The sequence below is a fragment of the Nothobranchius furzeri genome, chromosome 17 (genome assembly GCF_043380555.1).
Source record: "Nothobranchius furzeri strain GRZ-AD chromosome 17, NfurGRZ-RIMD1, whole genome shotgun sequence".
Lineage (NCBI taxonomy): Eukaryota > Metazoa > Chordata > Actinopteri > Cyprinodontiformes > Nothobranchiidae > Nothobranchius > Nothobranchius furzeri.
In genome coordinates, this window is record NC_091757.1 from 38,378,899 (window position 1) to 38,402,901 (window position 24,003).

Consider the following 24,003-nt stretch of genomic DNA (forward strand, 5'->3'; position numbering starts at 1 on the left):
TAGGGTTTTCAACGTGACATTCCCTCCCTTTGAGCGCTTTCAATATTTGCTCTGCTTTCTTTTTCCTGTCAGTGCTCCTGAGCTTTAGCCTTAGTTATTTTTTTTTTCTATTTTCCATTCTGGTCTATCCCTTGAAACATTTTCCATTGTCTTTCCTTCCTGTTTCCTTTTGATGTTTACATAGAAAAACGACGTCACTTTCAGAAGTGAAAATTAAAGCTTTTATGAAGCAAGCTGCTTCTTTCTCTTATTGGAGCCACTAGGATAACTCCATTTCATGCTTCATGTTTTGACTATCGCTTCGAGTTTGTTACGAATGCTCCCGCCTCTCTTCTTCTTATTATTTGCGGTTTTATGACACTTGGCAAACAACCATTTGGTGCATTACCGCCACCAACTGGATTGGAGTGGAATGACTACCAATCACTTCCAGTTTGTGCATCGCCGTCTTAATAACCCTCTTATGACCATAATTATAACAGCCGCCTAGTATTATTTGAATCTTATGGCTGTAAAATTGTTTGAACCTTGGTATCTTTTTAGCAGTTTTTAAGACAATTTATTTTTGTAAACTTTCAGATGTTTTTATTTGATGTGGTAGGCCTTGAAGCAGTTTCTCTCCAGCTGCAGGCAGAGCGCAGCTCTCACGGCCATGGGGTGCTTCTGTCACGATGGTCGACTGGGTAGGGAGTTGAACTTGGTAAAGATGTTTGATATCTGGATTATTCGGTAGAATTACGGACCAGATTGTAGGCGCTCCGGAGGTCCAGCCTGGGAGATGGCGTCCAGGGCAGATGTGAGGAGTGGTAGAGGACGGTCTTTGACTGTGATTTTGTTCAGACCTCGGTAATCGATACAGGAGCGGAGATCACCCTCCTTTTCCTGACAAAGAAGAAGCCTGTGGCACCCGGGGAGGAGGAAGGTCGAATGAAACCCTGCTGGAGGGCCTGGTCAATATATTCCTCCATGGCTCTGGACTCGGCGGGAGAGAGAGAAAAAAGGCGCCCCCGGGGTGGACTGGTTGCTGGTTGCAGCTTGATTTCCATGTCGTACGGGCGGTGAGGCGGCAGTGTGGTGGCGCGCCGCTTGTCGAACACTGCAGCCAGGTCCCGGTAGGGCAGTGGCAGATTGGGCGGTGTTTGGCCGGTGTCACCGTCCGGGCGGTCTGGCATGGATGTAGGAGGAGAGAGGTGGGCCTGGCACTGGGTCCCCCATTCCAAAATGCGGCCCTGGGACCATAATCCGGGGGTCGTGGAGACGGAGCCAGGGAAATCCCAGGATTAGAGGAGAGGAGGGAGCACATATGATCAGGAACTGGAGGGTCTCTCGGTGGCCTTGGACAATCTGGAGTGGCTGGGTTCGGTTTTGGATCGGATAGGGTTGGAGGGGCCTACCGTCCACCGAGGTCACTGGCACAACTCTCTCCAAGGGGGTCATGGGGATCCGTAGGCGCTTAGCCAGATCCATGTCCATAAAATTGTCAGCGGCCCCCGAGTCCAACAGCGCGTGCATCTGAAGTGAGGTCTCACTATGAAGGAGGGTAACATGAAGAAGGAGTCGATTTGAAGAGGCGGGGGCTGAAGGTGACCCAGGCTGAGCGACCCCGACACTCAGTGGGTTCCTTCGTTTCCCAAACGTAATGGACAGTTCAGGCGTGTGGTGGGAGGAGCCACAATAGGCACAGAGACTCTCGCGCCACCGTCGCTGTCTCTCCTCTGGAGGAAGGTGGCCTAATTGCATAGGCTCATCAGTAGAAGCGGGTCCGGGAGCAGGCGTGGGGGAACGACGAAGAGGTCCAGGCGCCCTGGATGGGCGAGTGAAGGGCTTGGGCCGAGCCAGAACCCGCTGATCCATGCGCAGCGCCAAATCGACCACTTCATCCAGGGTCTGGGGCAGTTCCTTTTCTGCCATCTCATCACGGATGTAGGTCGCCAGTCCCTCCAAGAAGACGGCTCGGAGGGCAGAGTCATCCCACCGCAGCTTGGCAGAGATGGTGCGGAACTCCGACGCATAAGCGCACACCGTGCGCTCCCGCTGGCGGAGCTTTAGGAGTTGTGTTTCTGCTCCCACTTCGCTGCTGGGTGGAACAAAAGTCTTTCTGAGGGCGGACACAAAAGCAGCATAGTCATTGCAAGCCGGTGATTTGGAATTATAAAGCGCAGCGGCCCACTCAGCCGCGCGTCCGGAGAGCAGGGAGGTGAGATGCGCCACCCGAGAGCGCGCAGTGGGGAAGCGCCCTGGCTGGCACTCAAACTGCATGTCGAGGGTGGCGAACAGACCGTCTGGGCTCCCCGTCTCTCCGTTCCACCTCTCTGGGAGACTAAAGTGCGGCCCCTCTGTTGGTGGAGCGAGGGCTTGCTGCTGGAGAGCATGGAGGGCTGTCGTCTGGGAGTTTTGTTTGGTGTGGAGCCGATCGATCAGGGCGTGGAGCTGAATGAGTTCATTTTCCAATTGCTCCGTCTTTCTTTTCATGCGCTCGAACTCCGCTGGATCTACGGACTCTGTCATCCTGTTACGATGGTCGACTGGGTACGGGAGTTGAGCTTGGTAAAGATGTTTGATATCTGGATTATTCGGTAGAGAACTCTGATCAGGGGTTTCAATGAAACGATGACTGAGTGAAGAGCCGGTGCGGCGTCTTCCATATATAGGCTTGGGTGTGACTGGGAGAATGCCGGGAGTTCCCGCGAGGAGCATGCTGGGAAATGTGGTCCAAGATGGAGGCCGGTTAGCTGGGAGAGGCCGGTCTGGGGGCTTGGGTTCTGACAGCTTCTCTGGCACACCGTGCACTGTTATACCAAAAACTTTTGTTTTAGCAAATGTAATTATTTATTGTAAAAAGATAAATAATGCTGGAATGAAGCTGAATCTTACAATTAGCAAATAGTTGAGGGTTGTTCAACTAAAAAAATAAAAAATAAAGACTGAACAAACCTTCATACCCTGTTCACTGGAGATCTGTCCTTCTTTCGTGGTCACTGTCTTCAGATATAAGCCTTCTGGGACACCTAATGGATCGTGTTGATTTTCTTTGAGGCATTTCCACAATTTCATGCTGGCTTTGTAGCTTCCCCATTCCGTTGTCCGCTTTCACCATGGCGATGCGCTCCGTTTCAATCAGGCTGTACAGCAGGATTTCCCCTCGTAGGCAGCGATATTTTTCATAACTCCGATTGCTTCATGCTATAGATCGTTGGAAAGCTGCTTTTATGTACTTTTATGAACCATTGGAATTATTTGAATCTGATAGCCATTCAAAAGTTATAAAACGGAGCATTTTGGATGACAAACTCAGCACGTCTCTGAATCTGTGTTGTGATTTGTTGCGCTCAAGACAGGGAATCCCGGTGGCTACCGTAATGTATTGTATATGCTGTCATGGTCTGTGTCGGCGTCTCATCTCATGTGTCTCCTTTTGTCCTCCATTTGTTCTCTAGGTGCTCCTTTTGTGTCCTCTAGCGCCCTCATGTGTCATGTCTGCGTCTCTATATGGTGTCTTCTGTTTGTAGACCTTTTTATCATCCCCTCAGGTCCAGTGTTCATTTAGTTATCCTCTGTGCCCCAAGTTGCAGCTCCAGCCTCTTTGTCCCCAGCTGTGTGTGGGTGTGTGTCCATTCCCCAGTTCATTGTGTGTGTGTGTGTGTGTGTGTCCATTCCCCAGTTCAATGTGTGTGTGTGTGTGTGTGTGTGTCTGTGTGTGTGTTAATTCTTCCCGCAGCCATTAGGTTTAGTTTGCCCTCTGTTTCTGTTTGCCCATTTTGATTATTAGGTTCACCTGTCTTCCCTCCAGCTCTCACTCCACACACCTGCCGCCATTTTCCCTAATCACTTCTCCCTGTGTATATAAGCTCTGTCTTGTCTGTGTCTGGTGTCGGTTCATTGTTGTATGTTGTCAGCGTTGCTCGTGCTCTGTTCTGAGCTTTTGCCTTCAGGTCTTCGTGCTCTTGGTTGAGCTGTGTCTCCAGGTTTTTGTGCTTTAAGAAGAGCTTTGGGTGTTCCTGTTCCCCAGGACTTATTGGACTTTGGCTCGCTGCCTTTGGATTACTACCTTAATAAAGGATTTTTACTTTATCCTCCACCTCTGCCTCATTCATCTGGTATCTGCATTTTGGGTCCTAAAACATCCTCCTACACCAACTCATGACATATGCATGCAAAGCCCCATTTTTAGTCTTTTCAGCACTTTTGGAATTTTAATGATATCTTGAACGGTTCAGGAATTATGGTAATGAGAAGTGCGCATGTCCAATCCCGTCTGCGGCCACTGGTTGGTAATAAGAATATTGTGGCATTAACAGAGGGGTGTCGGCGGTCAGGGCTAGGGGGCCCCCCAACACAAGGGGGCCCCAGGCGGCTGCCTACCTATGCCTAATGGCAAGGCCGGATTAACCATACGGGCAACTGGGCAATTGCCCAGGGCCCACGATCTCTAAAGGGCCCAGGGCAGCAAGGGCACGAGCAAAATACTGTAGGCCTATCTGTAATCTCCCGCTTTATATTAAACTAGGGTGACCGTACGTCCGGTTTTCCCCAGACATGTCCACTTTTCACTTTCTGTCCGGGCGTCCGGACTGGGGGTTCTTGTATTGATGAAAATGTCCGGCTTTTCATCCAGGAGCAGGGATCGAATTATGGGGGAGTTAGATATCCTACACATCCAGGGGAGCCGGAAAAAAGTTTTCTACTGATATTACATCATTTATGGACTCTTCTGAGCAGAGAGCGGCACAGCGCGTTGTTGCGCAGCGCTCCAGGCAGCTGCTTCCAGCGCACGGTCCATTCTCAAAGTGGCGCAACCAAAAAAAAACTATAATTAGCACACGATCGTTCATGTCCGCACATGTTCTCTACTTTCTGTCTTATTTGCGCCTGAAGCGCTCTGTTCCTGCGGACCTCATCACCTGTGCTGCGGAGATTTCACCTCACTGACGCAGCATCGAAACGCGCTCTCCGCTTTGCGGTCAGGAGATCCCTTTGATCTGCTCAAAAATAACTGATGTGGTGAAAAAGTAAGAATCCAGGCAGCAGTTTTTCTGGAGAGTTTAGAGGAGATGCAGGAAGATGAGAGACAGACAGGACAGGAAAATAGTTCAATAAAAACAAGAAAACAAAACAAAGTGTTGAAAAGTAAACTGTAGGTAGATCTATCTCCACTACACGTTTTTACCTGTATAAAGCAATAAGTTATACACATGTAGTATTTATACATCTGATACAATTCAGATCACCTTCAAAACTCAGTCACACACCCAGGGCCGTTTCAAGACATTTTGGGGGCCAAGGCAAAATGACCCCACCCACCCCCACCCCCCATAACTGGGCTCCCCAGAAGCCTCTGTGTAATTCATACCCTGTCCAGTAGTGTTAGTTATACAGTGTTTATAAAAGCTCCTCAGACATTACTGACATGTTATCAGATGAAAAACTAAATTATCAGACATGCTGTCTCATCTGCTGCTTTTCTAAACTTGCAAAAAGTAACAAAACCATTTGAAAGCCACTTTGTGGATTCTCTGAAAGTTTCCATGGAGTGTGTGACAACTTATTTTATCATTGATCCTATCGTCTAATCTCACAGCTGAAACAAGCATCCTTAATAATCTGTGCACAGGAAGCTTACCGATGCTGTAGTAAAACTAAAGGTATAATAATTTATTATTAATAAAACCTTGTTGCAGCACTAAAGCAGAAAAATGAGATTTAGCAATAAATATGCTAAACATTTACATATGAATTGTTTTGGAGCCCTTTTATTGGCAGAATCTGATATCAATTTAGTTCTTACAAAAAATGAGTCCCAACGTGGTTTGTGTGGCGTTGCCATAGTGTGACGTCATAGGCACAGATTTCCTGTCCTCTTGTTTGGAAATGGAAATATGATCACCCTATATTCAACAAACTGTCCACCCGGGCTTTTGCACTGCACAGAGACGCTTCGCTGCCTTAGACTTTAAACGTCAGTTGAGAGTCAGTCTCATGCAGACTGACCAATGAAGAGAGGGCCTCAAGTTAAGACCCTCTCCTCATTGGTCAGTCCACACGAGGTGGGTCAAAGGTTACCCTGAGCGAGTTACGTGATGTCAGGCATTCAAGTATTGAGTATATTTACTGCATATTGCAGTAAAATATTCTGTATGTGACCATATTATGGTGATCCTTGGGTCGTGATGATGGGGCCCTTGAATATTGTTGCCCAGGGTACAACAAAGTGTTAATCTGGCCCTGCCTAATGGTAAAACCACCTCTGATACACAGTCAGAAAAATAAATTACGCTGAGAGAGGTGAAGTACCCGAGTCACAGGCTGTTCCTTCTCCAAATGTGCATTTCGTCCATCACTGTGTGACTCAACGTGGTCTGACACAGCAGTGTGTTGAATTTTGACAAGCCTGACAGATGAATCAACGTTGTCATTTGACTATGCAAATATTTCACCCACTTGGTCTGTGTTCAACAGATACTTGGGAATTGGTGAGGGCACCATTTCCTGTCAGCGCAGATGACAGCAAGCCTCAAGCCCAGCCTCCATTTGCATCATGTTCAAGCAAAATCATTTACGTCAGAGGGGTAAAGGCAGGAACAGTCATCCACCGACCTTTAAATATTCGTACAATTAAGTAGTTTCACAGCAGTAGAGAAGAAGATTTTGAGAAAGAAAAGCCTAACATGCCACTGAAAGGCATTCAGCTGTTAAGACGGCTTCATTTAGCTGTCTTCTGACTTTTTACTTTGTCCATATTCTATGTTTCAACAAACCTACATAAAAAAATATTGTGAGTTTATAACTATTAGAAGAAATGCAACATGCACATCCACAACACTGAGCTCTGCCCAGAAGAAACCCACATACACTTCTGTAACAGAAGGATACCCCTGATGGGTTTCTTCTGTTTTCAATGTTGTCAGAATTAAATGTTTCAGAAATTCAGTTTCAAACAAATATAACCTGAACAAATACAAAAAGCAGGTGAGACGGGCCTTCGTACCTTTTGGTAATAAAGCTCTACAGTGGAAAGAGTGATTGTCCCTGCCCACTTGGCCAGAACAGGAATGGTAGGCAATTTGCCCTGATGTGTGTGTGTGTGTGTGTGTGTGTGTGTGTGTGTGTGTGTGTGTGTGTGTGTGCGGCACAGCTCCAAGAGCCGCTCAAGTCACCGCGTCTCGTTATTGGCGCTATTTAAACCAATGTTGTAAAATTACTTCTGCTCAGCCCAGATGTGCTCACTTGTGCACCCGTGAGCCGTGATTCCACTGGAACGCGTCTGACCTTTGACAGACGCACTCTGAACTTCAGATCTTCAGCTCGCTGTTAATAGCCTGAATGGGAATTATTTCTTGATTATTTTGTTACATCCACAATGTTCTGTGTGTGAGGTTTACAATGTCAGAACACCTGCATGAGACAGGGTGTTAATTATAATCTGCCAGAATGACTCACCACCTTCAGATTTCTCCAACACCGTTAAAAAAGATCAAATGCGGAACATATCGGCGTGCGCAGGCCAGAGTGCTGAAGCTCGGCGCACTGTTATTATGAAGCTAGGGCACATGCGGAGGACACGCGCGCAACAATATACTTGTTTTCAATTACATTTATTGTGCCAACTTACTTTTTCTTAGGCCCACCCACAAATGAGTTTCTGGCTACGCTAATGGTGACATATGACAGACTTCTCTGAGCTCTGCAGCCATTACACTTTTCACCTCGCGCACCCCCTAGCGGCAGCTCGTGCACCCCGAGGGGTACGCGTACCACACTTTGGGAATCCCTATCAGGGATTTTTATTAGTAAACCTGCTAATATGTTTCCCCTGCTAAATTCTCACCCCCTTACACTTATGTGTCAAAAAAGCAAATACTGCTGCTTTTCCTCTGCAGTCTAATCATGTCCAAACTCACTTCAATAATCTCCTCTGGAAAACATTTCGACCGTCTCTATAAAAATCCCTGCCTCTGCATCATTTCATCAGTAAAATGGAGTCAAATCCACATTCTGTCATCTGCTAAATAAGGAAATGTTGCAACAAATACATGATCCAACATCCACAATGAGGTACACAAGCATGGAGCTGCAGAGCCGAGGTCAGCACTTATTACCCAGAGACAATCAGCACTTGTCATTGTTTTTCATACTCAAAGAGCATAACGTGACTTCCACTAATCCACAAAGTAATTACCAAGAAGCTTTTCACAGGTGCCAAGGATCGCGGCTTACATTTTAAATAAAATATAAACAAGGGAAAAATATCAAACCCATTAATCTTTCATTAAGCTTGCCGGATAAAAAAGAATCACTTAAAGTATCATTCGCTACCATCACTGCAAGGGCAGAAGCCCCCCGCTAACATCAAAGGCTTCTCAGAGAAACAGAGCGGGAGCGAGTGAGTCAGTTAGCTGAATTTGGCTGAGAACCAGCTCCTTGTTGGCTTTTAATGTGAACGCACTCATAATGGCAGCAGAGAAGGCACCAGCGCTCTTTAGTGGGCTTTGTGGCACACCAAACAATTCACTGTTGTTGTTCAAAGAACAGCTGATTCAGGCTGAATGTTGACAAAGGTGGAGGACTCGTCTTCAGCTGGGGCCCATCTTTGTGTCGCTCAGAGATCAGAGGCTTCTCATGGCCGAAGAATGGGAAGACTTCGTTTGAAACACACACACATATATACACACACTTGTGGCGCAGCAGGAGGAGTGGCTGACATATTTGTCGGGCCTATGTAAAAGCACCCTCTGACTCATTTGTGTGTCTGGGTGGGGCATTTCCAAACTATTTAGCAACTCTTAAACGTAAGATGAGGCAGTGGTTTTCTATCGTACGTATTAAACTATCGGATGGTTTGACTTTGCAGATGTGGCTGCTGTGGTTAACGACAGCAAGGCCACAGACCACCTGACAGGAACACAATGCTGGCACCGACGTCCCATCTTCTCAATAAGTCTCTCACAGTTGTTTAAATTCGCTTTATCATCCTGGCGGTGATGCCAAGTAGGTTAATAACATGCAGTGGATTAAGGTTGTAGCATTGGCAACGCCGCTAGACCGAAGAACGGGTTCAGCGGGGAGGAAAATAAAGCTATCACAATAAATGTTCCTAACAGGCCTGTGCTGCAGTGCTTCGCTTTCAGGATCCAGTGGCATGTTCGTTTCTGTCTCCGTGTACGCTACACAAAACAGGTGATGTGCTTCACAGGCCCGCTACATTACATGACTTAGTCATGGCTCCCACTGAATTAAACACAGGGAAAGACTTTCTTTTTATCTTCTGCCAAAGAGCTAAATCTGACCACTGCAACCGACGCTCGCCCTCCCCTTTGATAGTGAAAGCATAGGAGCCTCACACGTATCAGCTCAGCCTCGTTGACAACAACAACAAAAGTAAAGCAAAGAGAGGATTCCCCCTGCAGAGCAAACACTCCACATTTACACGGGTGTTCTGTTTGCTGCACAGGTGAGCAGCTTCCTGGTGTAAATAACTGGACTGGACGTGTGTTATCCGTAGCTGGATGCAGCGCCTCGGCTCAGAGAACACACCAGAATGTTTTTCTGGGTTTGAGCGACTCATCTTTGCTTGTGGGGCATTGTGATATTCTTGGACAAGTAGGGATGAAAGTCTAAGGTCCTGTGGCTAATGAGACACTGAGGCAGTGGGAATGATGGTTTTAATTACTGCCCAGGACTGGTCCACAGGGGGCGATTGCTGAAGAGCATGCTGAGTGTCCTGGGTTGGGAGTTCAGACTGATGCCAGTCATGCTGCGCCTGGCTGCCTTTGATGCTCACTTCCCTCTGCTTTATTCCCACATTGTGCTTATTAGATTCTTTGCTGCAGATGCTTCACTGCACCTTTGCTCAGAGCGACGCTTTGGACAAAGAAGGGCATGGTGACTGAGAGTTAAACTTTAAAGCCCCGGAAAGTTTCAGCGATGCATGACATAATCTGCTCTGGATTGCAAATCTGCATTGTGTCCATTCAACTGTGGATGTGTAGTAGAAAAAAACGCATCAAAAAACAACTACAACAATCTGTAAATGACATAGTAGAAGGTCAGATATGAGGCTAGAGGGGGTACTGTCTGTTTCTTCAGCTGCTGCATGATCTCTGTCGCTGTTGTCCTGCAGCTCAGCTGTGGACCAACCCTTGTTGACTTTTCAGAGATCACAGTGAGGCATCCTCATGTGTGTGTGTGTGTGTGTAAGTGTGTGTGTGTGTGTGTGGGGGGGGGGGGGGGGGGGGGGCTCTGACTCCACTGTGGTCAGACACCCCCACACACACACCTTGACCTCATACCCCTTCAAAATAAAATAAACAGTGTGGCAGACACATTTTTTCCGATCATCTATAAACGTATGATTTTGTGAAGATTCCTTGGACAAAACTTCTCTTGCCTTCCACATTTAGGTGAGCTTTTCAGTGCTCTTTTTTATATATATTTATATATATTTTTTTGCATTTATTCAGCCTGTAAACACAAGCTCTGCACCTCAAGGCCATCAGCTAGTTGGTTTTGTTTTCAGCAGAGCAGGAAAGTTAAAGTTAAAGTCCCATTAGTCGTCACACACACTGATGTGTGTGCGAAATTTGTTCTCCGCATTTGACCCATCCCCTGGGGGAGCGGTGAGCTGCAGACACAGCCGCGCTCGGGAACCTTTTGGTGGTTTAACCCCCCAATCCAACCCCCTTAATGCTGAGTGTCAAGCAGGGAGGCATTGGGTCCCATTTTTTTAAAGTCTTTGGTATGACCCGACCAGGAATCGAACCCTGATCTCCCAGTCTCAGGGCGGACACTCTACCACTAGGCCACTGAGCTGGTATGTTTGCAGAGCTGCATGGGAACCCACTGGAACTGTGTCCTCGGTGCTCGGATTGTCAGGAAGTGAAAGATAAGGGCTGAAGCATTTCTAAAAAGGAGGATTGATACTTTTACACCAACATGGTGGAAAAGGGAAACTCCTGATTTTATGCCATTGTGGGATTATTTGATGATATCTAGCTGTCAGAAGTGAACGTCTGACACATTTTCAGGCTTTTTTCAGGTGTTTCTAGAGTACAGATCCCCACATTCATGAAATACGTGTTAGTGCAAGTAAAATACTCAAATTTAATGTTTTAACATGAAAATCCAATGAAAAAAAAAACAAAAATATTGGGAAAATCTTTGTTTGTTTTAGGTTTTTCACTAGGAATGGAAGGCAGATTGAACATAATATATATATTTTTTTTTACAGCACAATGGGCTCATTAAGCACGCTTCCACAGCAACCAAAGGATGTAATTTAAATTTTTATCTTCTTCCCTTTCTGTTTTTAACCCAGTAGCTGAAAGCAGCATGCTTATCCCTCACAGAGGACAACATTTCCTCTGCAGTGTTTGTCAAAGGAAGTGATCTCCACCTTCTGGTGCAGGATAGCCGTGATCCTTCTCCACCATCACTGGCAAAGTCAAGCTGCACAACAATAATGTCCCTATAATTGTAGCTCCAGCTCTGGCCTATATTCTATTGGAAACGGCGTGCGTGTTTGATGTAATGGCTGTGTTGTGTTTGTGGGGAACTCTCTGATGCCGAGCAGATTAGGTTCCACAAGAGATTAATCTAATTTTCGTAACCCGCTTACTGATACCGCGATGGAAGATCTTTATTTTTTGGAATTCCCTCTTGCTCTGGATTTGCAATCAGGGGTTCAAGCTTAATGGAGTCACTATGAATTAAGTAAAACGAACGCTTTGATCTAGTTTTGTTTTTAATGAATGAAGCAGGAAATTAGGTTGAAAACAAATGCCATGGATCCACACAGAAACGTGTTGGTGAGAAGTGTGTATTTTGGGGAATATGCAGCCAGTTTGATATACTAACTGTGTGCCATGTTTCCTTTCATCAGCTTTGGGCCGTAGTATCTCACAGAGCGTGATTAGCGTAAGCGTGGAATCCGTGCTGCTGGAGGCTGTGGGGCAAGCTTGAAGCCTGAAGCGCATTCATCAACGTCCCTGGCTGGGTGCACCTTTCTCAGCCTCACACCACTCAGCTTGCAGTCCTCTCACTGACACCATTTTCTTCTTTTTCTTTCATTTTTAATCTTTTTTTCCCAATAGTCTTTGTTGTTGTCTCCTTCTGTTAGAAATAGCTTTACTTTGAAGAAAACATTCTCCCTTTTCTATCAGAGCTTTAAAGGTGCAGCACCATTGTGGAGGTGGCACATTGTTCTGTGTGGAATAATGCTGAATGCTCTCTGCATGCACAAAAAATGTCACTGTACATTTTTGCTTCAAGCTTTTGCTCCTTATCTTCCTCCTTTTTTATGCAACAATCCGGCTTGATGACATTCATGTTCTGCTGTTTGCTTCATCTCTCCACAGTCTTCCTCCTGCAGGTAACAGTGACTAAAACAGATCCTCCCAGAACCGTCCCCCAGGTCTGAATTTATAATCACTCTTAGATCTCAGACATGAAAGACTTGCATGCATCCTCCTAAAATGCCCTCTGAGGTGGCAAGTTCTTTTTTAAATAACAGAATGTAGAGTTTGGCAAAAAATTGCAACTATTTGTGAAGCTTCTCTTGAAAGAATGGCATAAAATGCATTTCTGACTTTGTGAAATTATTTCATGATTAAACTGTTAAGTTAAATTCTCACAAAGTCTCCATAGGTTGGAACCCTTCATGTTTGCTCCAGATCTGATGACAGTGACTTTCATTTTGTTTCTCAGAGTTTAGCTCAAAATGGCATAAAGAAAGTCTTGAAAGTATATCATGTGACAAATAAGAGACCACTGCATCATTTATTAATTAATAACACTTTATTTTAACAGGAATCAGAGGTCATTTAACAATGAGAAGCATGTTCACTAGGTTTTTAAGAAACTCAGCAAAACTGCTGTATTTGGTCGAGGACACGTCCTGTGAACTGAAGTATTTACCTCCATCTAGTGGTCATAGTGGAGATTGCACCATATAAAAGAAAAAAACGGGAAAAGGAAAATGTGCCCTACGTAAAATGAAATCACTGCGCCATGAAAAGTAGTACCAAAGATAAATCTTATTTATTTGTCAGGAAGTCAAATAAATAATATACATACAATTATTGTTTAAAGTATATACTTATAAAATAAACATTTTTACCAAATAAAGTAAAATACTATCAAAGAAGGCTGATCAATTTGTGAAGGCGTAGGAATTTGTCAGTTGACTTTATTGAACAATAGCTCGGCGGTAACTACGTCGTTTGGTCTTTTTCTGCCGCCTGAAACTGGTGCTGGGAAGTTTCATCGATTAGAACGTGTAAATATCCAAAACATACGACTTTTCTGTTAAAGTGGAGTAAGGGATACCGTAAGTATATATTAAGTTACATCTTTTTTTGGGACTTACACGTGCTTTTGATAACATTTGAACGGCCAGCAAATGGTAGCCATTTTATCTAACATTTTTTGTTTTAAATTTGAATAAAGCGCGTGTTTTTTATTCTATTTATTTTTACTTTTCAGTTGAAAACCGTTGGAAAATGACTGGTCGGGCACGAGCAAGGTCACGTGGAAGAGTACGTGATCAGGAGACTGCAGTTCCAGGAGCGGTAAGTAAAGCTAATATGATACAGGTTATAAGCAGGCATTTAAAATGTTTGCAAGTTGATCCGCCATTTAACCGGAAAGGAAGGAGAAGAAGAAGTTTGCAAGTTGATTTCTCTAGTTGCTACACCACTCCTGACGGGGCAGGTTTAGATCGGTCTCATTGACATGTATACTGGACAATTCGTTTCCATAGGCTCCAATAAGTTTTTAAGGCAAAATGGGAGATGGCCACCACCGCCATTTTGACCGTGTCACAGATTCTGTTAAGCACAGACAATTCCAAAAAAAGGGAAGAGAGTTGCAGCTGAGGGTGGGGCTGTAAGGCTGGGATCAAATGACGACACCCATCGAACTGAAGCGATGTGGCTACAAGCTAACTCAAAGCTAACGCGGAGGTGGAAGCTAAGCTAACGGAGGTAGCAACCTAGCTGCAACCGTAGTCCTAGCTGCAACCGTAGTTAACTGTGCACAACACCAGAGCTTCTGAGTCACAGATACGCTGGGCTGACCGCTGGGTAAAACCGGGTGGAACACAGAGGTCTCCCGAGAGCTCCACAAGCCGGCATCCGCGCAGCAGACTAGCGATCAGAGCTGCCGCTGGGAGTGGTTTCGATCCGAGAGCTCCACGATCAAAGATGCGGGAGGGGACCATACCAATAGTCGGAATCCAGCTCCTCCCAACATGTTATATTTCAACCCATTTTCTAAAATGCAGCGGTATGTTAAATGCATTGGGTTTTACCCTATTACATTTAAGTTTCATGGTTAAACAGTACATGTTAAAATCTAAGCTCAGCTAGTGCAAAAGAGGCAGTGACCTAAAATACATAAATATAATTTTACTTACCGAAAAAAATGAAGTGGAGACTCATTGGACGCTCTATTAGTGCAATTAATACCACAGCAAGTCATTTTGTCCAACAATTGCACAAATAATATCCAAAAAGAATGCACAAACGCTACAACTAATGGTCTAAGTTGAGAGACTTAAAATCGCAGAACAGTTTTCAGGCGAGGCCGAAGCTCAGACTGAGCCTTTCCCCGTGGTCTGATGCTCATTAATTATTCAGAATTTTAGGCATTTAATATGCTTAAACAGAAGAGTGACAAAAAAATTCACCCCCTCAGAGTTGTCATGAGTGTAAACTAGATCTATTAAACCTAAAACATGTTTTGGAACCAGGCTGTAAACATGTTTATTTCTGCAGTGAAATTGGTATTTTTAACATGGGAGTCGATGAGGATTTGCTCCCTTCTGACACCAGCCTCCAGCGAATGAGGATGGAACTGCAATTTTTGCCACTTCCATGTTGGCTTAAATTTCAGACCCGAATTATGGGGTCTTGGATCAGTCTCTTAAGAGTGTGTCGGCGTCCAGGGGCAGGATGCTGTTGTAAGCATGTCTTAATGGCTAAAAATTGATAAAGTAGGGCTGCAGCTATCGAATATTTTTGTAATTGAGTACTCTATCAAATCTTATCGATTAATCGAGTACTCTAATAAATTAGTCTTTTGTGTTTGTAAACCATTATATCAAATAGCATGTTATAAAATATGAAAGACCTCTTAAAATGAGCAAGCCAGTTAAGTTTTATTCAAAATTAGTTTTCAAAACTTCAGCGCTTCAACTTTATTTCACAGTAAACCAATGCGAGCGGCTGCGGCCCAAACGGCACCTGAACCGCTCACGGCACATGCGCAAACATTTCTCGCTAGCTATTTCCCTATTAACACATGTCCGTTTTAATTTCTACACTTTTTTTTCTCACACAATAACAAGGATTGCCGAGAAAGCATGTTTGCCATGGTCATGTCAAGCTATACTGATCACAAAACATTAATTTACTTTTGTTTTCCTCTGCCACTCTCATAAATACCCGTGTCCTCCTGCAGCAATCCCGAGGGACAACAGACATCAATAACAACACAATAAAAAGTCAAGATGTGTAAAAACTGCTATTTTTAGCACATTTTAAGTCTGACGTATTGCTACCAGATGCACAGTGTGAGCTGAAACTGAGTGCTACAAATTAAAAAGTCGCACAGTGTACAGAGAATATATAGAAATACAGGCTAAAATGCATTATCTTGTAGAGGCTCTGAGTCAGCTTGCATAAGTGACATTTACATGTGGATGTCAGGTGCTGCAGCATCGAGGATGTGGTGTTGTGGTAGGCTAAATCCATTTTACAGTATTTACACTGGACGACGTTTTCTGCCTTGGTCCCACACCTTTGACATCTTCTGTCTTTTTTGCGCTCTACCAGTGTCCACGTTGTTCGCCATGGCTTAAGAGAAAGTTAAGTTACATTCGCTACTCGTGTGTGCATTCAGTGCAGTGTGTATGTGCATCACTTATTTCGGTCCAGGTGAAACATGACCCCGGGCGATTGCAAAGCTATGAATTTATTAAGCATGAATTAAACGAAGCCTTGAGGCAGAGAATTTCACTCAAGGATTTTTTGTACTCAAATTATTCGAGGTACTCAAGGAATTGTTTCAGCCCTAATGACAAGCACTTACAGTTTGATTTAATTAAAGGTTTACGACCCTAGTCACAAATAAAGTACATTTTTCCCCATGTTTTTTAATCACTATAAATTTAATGCTTACAACTTAACCTGTTTTGTTTGCAATGCTTAGCCTACATCTTTATTAAATGTGTTTAGCTGTAACTTATAATTCTCTAACATGTACACAGGTTGAAATCAGTTCTGCAGAGAAATTCTCAAGATCAGTCTGCTTTGTTTACAAATGTAGTTAAATCTTACCTGCATTCTAAATAAATACCATAAGGTTAAACCCAAAATGAAGGAAGGATTTAGCCAAATAAAAAGCATGCTGGGTCATCCTTTTACAAGTAGAAGATTTTGTCCTCCAATGACTCAAGTGTATCGTAAATTAAAGTGAAGCCTGAGGATTAAATAATGCTCCCAAACTTTTGAGCTACTTTGCCGACTCACCATGTTTTCTTTCTCCGATGATGAAGGCTGATCTGGATGGCTACTACTGCGCATGCTGCTCAGCAGCAGAGGCGGGAAGCAGCTGCCAAATGTGCAGCAGCAGGCAAGACTAAAAAAAGTTTGTAAAATATAAAATGTGTCGACTATTAAATCAACTACTATGTTGACGTTGCCTTGGCGAGTCATGGCAGCCCTATTGCGTAATCAACCCGGCCAGGCTGGGCAGAGTGGAGAGGAGCAAACCCGATGCTAGAGCTGAAGTTGAAATCTTCATCCAGCTTTTTTTCATTCGCACTAGGGCTGGGTGATGTGGCCTACATTCAATATTACGATATATTGACTATTTCACCACAATAACGATAAATGGACTATAACGACTGGTATGCACAGAAACCAAAGTTGTCCACTAGATGGAGTTGTCACATTTATTACGTTGAGTCACATTTCTACGTGACTCTCTAATTTCTCTCCAATAATTAAAAAAACTCAATCTAAGTTAAATCAGTGGTTACAAAGAGATTTAAGTTTAAGAGGACGAGTGTTGCTCTCCAAAGCAGAAGGTTTGTCTCGCCTGACTTATGCTGCCATATCTCTGCATGTGGACAACAGAACTTGTGGGGAAATTGACCGAATGCTCTTCAACTTCTTGTGGAAAAACAAAACACATTATATTAGAAAGAGTGTAATAATGAACGACTATCAACATGGAGGACTCAATATCTTGGACTTCACTACCTTAAACAACACATTTAAAATTAACTGGGCAAAACATTTTCTTAAAAATCCTGTCTCCATTTGGAATTTTATTCCTCACTATATTTTCTCTAAATTTGGTGGTCTAACTTTTATCCTGGGTTGTGACTACCATGTAGGAAAGCTTCCAGAAAAACTTTCAATGTTTCACAAACAAGTTCTATTAGCCTGGTCACTGATTTATAAACATAATTTTACTCCCCATACATACTTGATCTGGAATAACAGGAACATAGTGTATAAAAATAAGTCATTGTTTTTCTCTAATTGGGTTGAGAAACAGATCATTTTTGTGAATCAGTTGTATAATACTAATGGACAGCTTATGTCTTACACAGAACTCCTAAACACATATAAATTTCCGGCAACTCCCAAAGAATATGCCATACTGTTTGCTGCAATACCTATGGGTGTTAGAATGCTTTTTAAAGGTGTTCTACCAGTTGTACCACCTATTTCTCTTCCCGACCCTGTGAACACATACGTAGGAAAAGTTTGTCTTATCGAGCATAAAAACAGTAATAGGAATATTCGTGCTTTATTTCAGAGAGAATCCTTATCTGTTCCATATGTGATTTTTTATTGGAATTCCTTTGTCACTGACATCAGTTGGGAAAGAGTATGGACCATTCCTAATAAGTATTTTGTGACAAATAAGGTCAAAGAAGTTTCATTCAAAATACTTCATAAGTGTTACCCAGCTAATCACTATATGACAAAGTTTAAGAGGGACATTGATGTGAATTGCTGTTTTTGTGGAAGCCACCCAGAGACCGTTCAGCACCTCTTCTGGATCTGTTCACATGCTACAACGTTTTGGAAAGACTTTAGCAGATTTATTATCGGACAGCTCTGCAAGGACTTTGTTCTAAAATGGGAAAATGTTGTATTTTGTTTTTTTCGCAAGCACAGAAAGGAAGATGTATACTTTGTTATAAATTTGTTAATTATTCTAGCTAAATTCTATCTCCACAAATGCAAATATAGTAAACAAAAACCTAATTTCAAGCACTATTATAGTGACACTCTATATTACATAAAATTGATTAGTGGATCACTAAACAAAAAAGCTTTAAAAACTGTAACTATTTGCACCACCTATAAGTTATTTGGATGTGTGTAACATTTCTGTAGTACACCCCCTGGCATATGTTTCATCTTTGTTCAATTTTGTATGCAATCTGATTGTATACTTTCACCTTGTTCAATAAAGTTTAAAAAAAAAAAAAAAAAAAAAAATTCAATATTACGATATATTGACTATTTCACCACAATAACGATAAATGGACTATAACGACTGGTATGCACAGAAACCAAAGTTGTCCACTAGATGGAGTTGTCACATTTATTACGTTGAGTCACATTTCTACGTGACTCAAGGTGGTAACTCCTTTTAAAGGGACATGAATGTTGCCAACATATACACATCTTTTCTTTATCAAATTTATTGACACAGGGAACATTTTCGATAAGTCAGAAATATTGATAACAATAAATTTTCGATTAATTGCCCAGCCCTAATCCACCTTAGTGATGTGCGAGTCATGAACAAATAATTAAATACTCGAGAATCACTTAACTGACTAGTGAATCACGATTCACTGCCCCAACTGACTCATGCCTGTTACTGTTGGCAAACTAATTTCATAAGTAGAAATATATCTGGCTCATCATTAAAATTGTTACAAAAAACAAGAGCAAGTTTAACAAAAGCATTTTCTTACCTTTTCTGGGCTGGGAGCTCATTAATTCACAGTAGCAATGCTTTTCTAACAGCACGTTTGAGTCACTCCTGCCCTGTCTGAGAGCTAGCTTGCAGTGCTAATTGTAGTGTGACAGTGTGAGCATCCTGTCACAATGTCCCGATTGATCATGCGCCCTGGCTACTTGGCCAAGGGGATGTCCCTTTGGCTGACTGGTTAGAGTGTATGACTCTCACCCGGGAATATGGGGATCGAATCCCGCCCGGGCCCTCGTTTCTCCACCTTGCCACAGTAGCATGATCAAGTAGGGCTGCTCAATTAATCGAATGTTGATCACGATTACGATCTGAGTTTTGAACGATTATAAAAAACAAAACAAGCCGATTATTTGCTCCTCCCGCTTGCGCTGCCCTGAGTTGCAAATGAAGCGCTCCTCCCACAGTGTTGCCAACTTAGCGACTTTGACGCTATTTCTAGCAGCTTTTCAGACCCCTTTCTTGACTTTTTAATCCTAAAAGTACCTAGCGAACATCTCAGAAACATCGCTGGTAACCCTTAGCTACTTTCTGGATAAATGTCGTCGACATTTCCTGCAGGTTAGCTAAACACTCCGCCTGTGCTCCGGACCGTTCTTCACAACATTAGGAAAGGGAATGATGCAGTGATGTGTCGGTCGCTAAAGACAGCTCTCGGAGCCGGCTCGTTGTTGGATTAACCAGAGTGACACACACACACCGCACCTGCGGACTCCTGAGCAGCTAAAAACAGCTAAATGTGCGCGTGCAGCGTGCTAAACACACGTGCATCTTGCCCGATTGCTGTGAGACCGGGTTGGGGGGTGGGGGGGTGCAGCAGTGGTTGGGACAATTACTACATTAACTGATGGACTTGTAAATAAATAGTTTATAAATAAGGTAGAAATAAGTTCCTCACGCTGATAACTAATAACTAATCTCTCTGAAGACACGGTGCTAGTGCACGCTCCTACAGCATCTTGACACGACTCAATACATGTTATGCAACATTTTGTGAACATCAATTTATTTGCATTTATTTGTTATAAATGCCACTGTGTAATTCTTACTGTCAGTATTTGCAAGATATTGGTATTTGGGTCTGTACTGGTTAGACTTAAATGAGTTAAACCAAGGTCTATAGCCCTTGGGTCATAGACTATGAGCTAAAAGTAAATTGGTCTTTTTATCCTGGGAATCAGGAGTTATTTTAGTGATCATCTTGTTTCTTATTTTTGTCCTGATTGTGCCCTGAGCAGTTTTATGACTGAATAAAAACAAATAAAATCAACATAAATTGAAAAATCGTCCTAAATAATCGTGATCTCAATTTCAGTCACCATAATCGTGATTATTATTTTTGCCATAATCGAGCAGCCCTATGATCAAGTCACTATTACTCTGTAGCTTGCCTCACTCAGAGGACAAATAACTCACTCACCCCCTCCCTCACGTATTTCAGCTCATAGGAATCACTCAGTGGAAGCTTGCGGTAGTACACGACTCAAAAACCCCTAACTGCTGTCTTATGAGTCATGACACATGCCAGCCTGGCCTGCCAGACTTCTTTGTTTATTTCTGCACAGAGAAAGGGTCTGGGAACTCTCCTATTCAAATAACCCCACCCCGTGAGAATTCTAACCGAGCCAATCAGCGCTGAGTAGCATATGTCACACCATAATGCTGAGTTTGTCAAACATGGCAACTGAACCGGAGTTTGCTGCGGCTTTCCTCTGTTCTAAATGACTTGAAGTCCTTTAAAACCACATGTAGAAGCGCTAAAAGCCTTTCTTGTAAAGGAAGATGTTTGTGCAGTTGCCAGACGCCTTTTTTTTATTTTTTTACTGCAGCTAAAAAACTACATCACGCGGTTCAGTCGGCATTTCCGTCTTTTTTTCTGATTGGTTATTTTTGAGCTGCCTAGTCCAGCCCCTCATGTGCCTCTCTGCCTGTAAGTTACCAGACTCTTTCTCTGTGCAGAATTAAACTGAGGACGAGTCTGGCAGGCCAGGCTATCCCTCTGTAGGTTTAAGTCTTCCCTCAAAACACACTTATTTTAGCCTGGCTTATCCCACGACTGTCTTCATACTTCAGCGTGACACTTCTCTATTAGTGGCAGCTTGTGACATTCTTCTGTACTTTTTACCTCACTAACATTGCTCATTTAGTTTTTACTTGTTTCTCTGTCTCTTTCTCTATGCTATTTTTAAATGTGCTTTATAAATAAACTGGTATGGTATGGGATAGGAGTCACCCAGTGGAAGCTCGCAGTAGTACATGACTCACTAACCCAGTTTTCAGGTCATGACACACAACTCACAGTACGAATCACTATCACCCCCCACCGGGTTTCAGCTCATAGGACTCACCCAATGGAAGTTTGCAGTACTACACAACTCATTCTCCCCTCCCTCACGGCTCTCAGCTGCAGAAATTCAGTTTTGTAGTGAAATGAACTTTGCCCTGTCTTAATTATAACCAATGAGATGTGATGATTCCATATGAATATAACATATCAACCTGATTGATCTTTGAATGTTTATTCAGAAGATTATAGTGTTTTTCTCTTTCCCTCAAAAAATCTTAATTTTCTCCTGGTTTGGCCCAGCACAGTTCACTTCCCAATTGTAGCAACAGCCTTTTATCATAACCACATAAGTGGAGAAAATGTTCTGTAGCAGTGAGTGAATTTGCTGTTGCATTTAAGTGATGCTAACTATTGTTTAACATTTGAACTTATTTTCTGATTTTTTTAAATTTATTAAAAAAAACAGGTATGGGATGTTTTTCTGTTTTTGGAGCATCAGAAAATGTTTTATGGTGGAGGTGATGCTTTAAAGTCACTGAGAAACAGCATGCATGCAGTTTGTTGTTTTGCTGCTAATACAGCAGCAGGTGCAGCTGCATATTTTTTCAATAAAAACAGAATGTTGTAATGGAATTCATGCATTAGTTTTTGTTTACTTTGAACCCAGAGCAGACATCACACGACAGACAACATCAACACTGCATACTTTAGTATTTGTTTGTTTATTGCGCGCAATATCGATATCGCAATATTAAGCAATGTTATCGAATATTGCAGGTTTTCATAATATCATGCAGCCCTATCAGGAAGTAGTTCTTGTTTTAATAAACTCATTGTTTATAAATTTTGGCAAATCAGGATTTGAGGGCTTTACTAAAAATTCATCAGAAGACACGCCTTAAGATACAAAGGTGTTAACACTTTGTGAATGAAAGTGTTAAAAACTCTTATGTGAGTTGAATATTAACATTTAAAAGTATCTTATTGTAATGTGTATGAGTGTAAACATTGATTAACTTGTTAAATCAACATATACTGATCTGGTGTATATATCTGAAATGGAACATTGTAAGAACAATATTAATTTAAAATTAATTGATTTAAGCACAGATTATTCAAACATTTGATTTAAACATCTTGTTCATTAAACACTTGATTATTTAAGCTTATGAGTTGTAAAGTCATGTAGGCTTCAAGTAGGTTCACTTTATTCAGAGTGAGGAATGTTGCAGTCTGACTTTACGCAGAGTAGGGATGGGTACCGAATTCGGTACTTTATAAGGTACCGACCGATAGGGATGGGTACCGAATTCGGTACTTTTTAAGGTACCGACCGAATTCCACAGTACCGACCGAGCACCGATTCACGTCATTTCAAACGGTGCCTCGTTTCGGTACCCGTCCTTCTTAACGAGAACTTGCCAAGACAACTGCGCATGCGCAAGAGCGTTATGTCGTCGGTCCCTGCGAGCGAGTTGTAAACAGAGCAGCATGGTAGAAAGAACGAACGCTAAAGCTTGGGTCCACTTTACTAAATGTGATGGGTAACTGGGTGATGATGAAACCAGCGACAACGATCTAAGTGAAACATCCTCATCTTAATCTTCTCCGGTAGGCAAATAAAATGTTTAAGATAACGTTAGCTTGATTTGTTAGCTTCTGTTTCACTAATGGTGCGTTCGCTTTCTCCTTGGAGCTCCGAAATTCCGACTAGAAGAACATGAACGCGCACTAAAGTTTGGCTTCACTTTACTAAATGCGACGGGTGATTGGGTGAAGATGAAACCAGTGACAACGATTTAAGTGTGAGGCATCATCGTTTAAATCTGCTCCAGCAGTTAAATAAACTGTTTAAGATAACGTAGCTTGATATGTTGGCTTCCTATGCCACCATTGTTATCATCTAATGGTGCGTTCGCTTTCTCCTAGAAAATTCTAACTTCCCAGTAGGAAAAATCAATTGAAAAAGGACGGTAAAGGAATGAAGATACACAGTAAATTTAGTTCACAGTAAAGATGTTTGCTTCAGTTTAATTATCAGCTTATAAAACTACAAGGACGATGTTAAAATACAAACAGTTGTATGTTATTTATCGTGATATTTATCAAATATGGTTATAAATTGAGAAAAATATATATCTAATTATAAAAGAGAATTAAAATATTAAACACTCAAAAGTATCGAAAATTGGTACCGTTAAGTACCTGTATCGATTCGTAGGTACCAGGAATTAGTACTGGATCGATTCAAATGTCAAAGGTAACCATCCCTACGCAGAGATTGCAGGACATTTGCAGGAGATCTTGAGTGAGACTATATGTCTCTGTGGAAAAATAATTGTGGCAAAGGTTTGTTTTGGGAATTTGGGCCCAGACACGGTGTTGTCCTGTCTGTACATGAAAGGTTATCTTGTGTCAGTTAGATGGTAAAAAATTGACCACTTGGATACGTAACAGTTTCAACTTTTTTTTTTTCTCCAGAACAAATTCAAATCCTTTTACTGTTAAATGGAGTTGAATTAGAACTAATTGTGCAAAATATATTGTCTGTTTACTAGGGCTGGGCGATATAGCCTAAAATCAGTATCACAATATATTGAGGGTTTCACCTCGTTAACGATAAATGGACAGGTATGCGCAGAAACAAAAGTTGTCCGCTAGATGGAGCCGTCACATGTATTAAGTCATATTTTTGCGTGACT

The 24,003-nt window shown here is 42.6% G+C and overlaps 1 protein-coding gene across 4 annotated transcripts in view; it reads left to right on the forward strand.

The window, feature by feature from the left end:
- Window positions 1-10,679: 10,679 nt before the first annotated feature.
- The window catches only part of LOC139063594 (zinc finger protein 665-like), a 101,344-nt gene continuing 88,020 nt past the window's right edge, over window positions 10,680-24,003 (forward strand). The window contains exons 1-2 of one of the 4 annotated variants that reach the window (XR_011516973.1): window positions 10,680-12,406; window positions 13,477-13,562. The gene's annotated coding sequence lies outside the window, so the exon portion shown is untranslated. Of the gene's footprint in view, window positions 12,407-12,458; window positions 13,322-13,476; window positions 13,563-24,003 lie in introns of those variants that run through there. The other 3 variants (XR_011516972.1, XR_011516975.1, XR_011516974.1) reach the window with 3 other exon arrangements.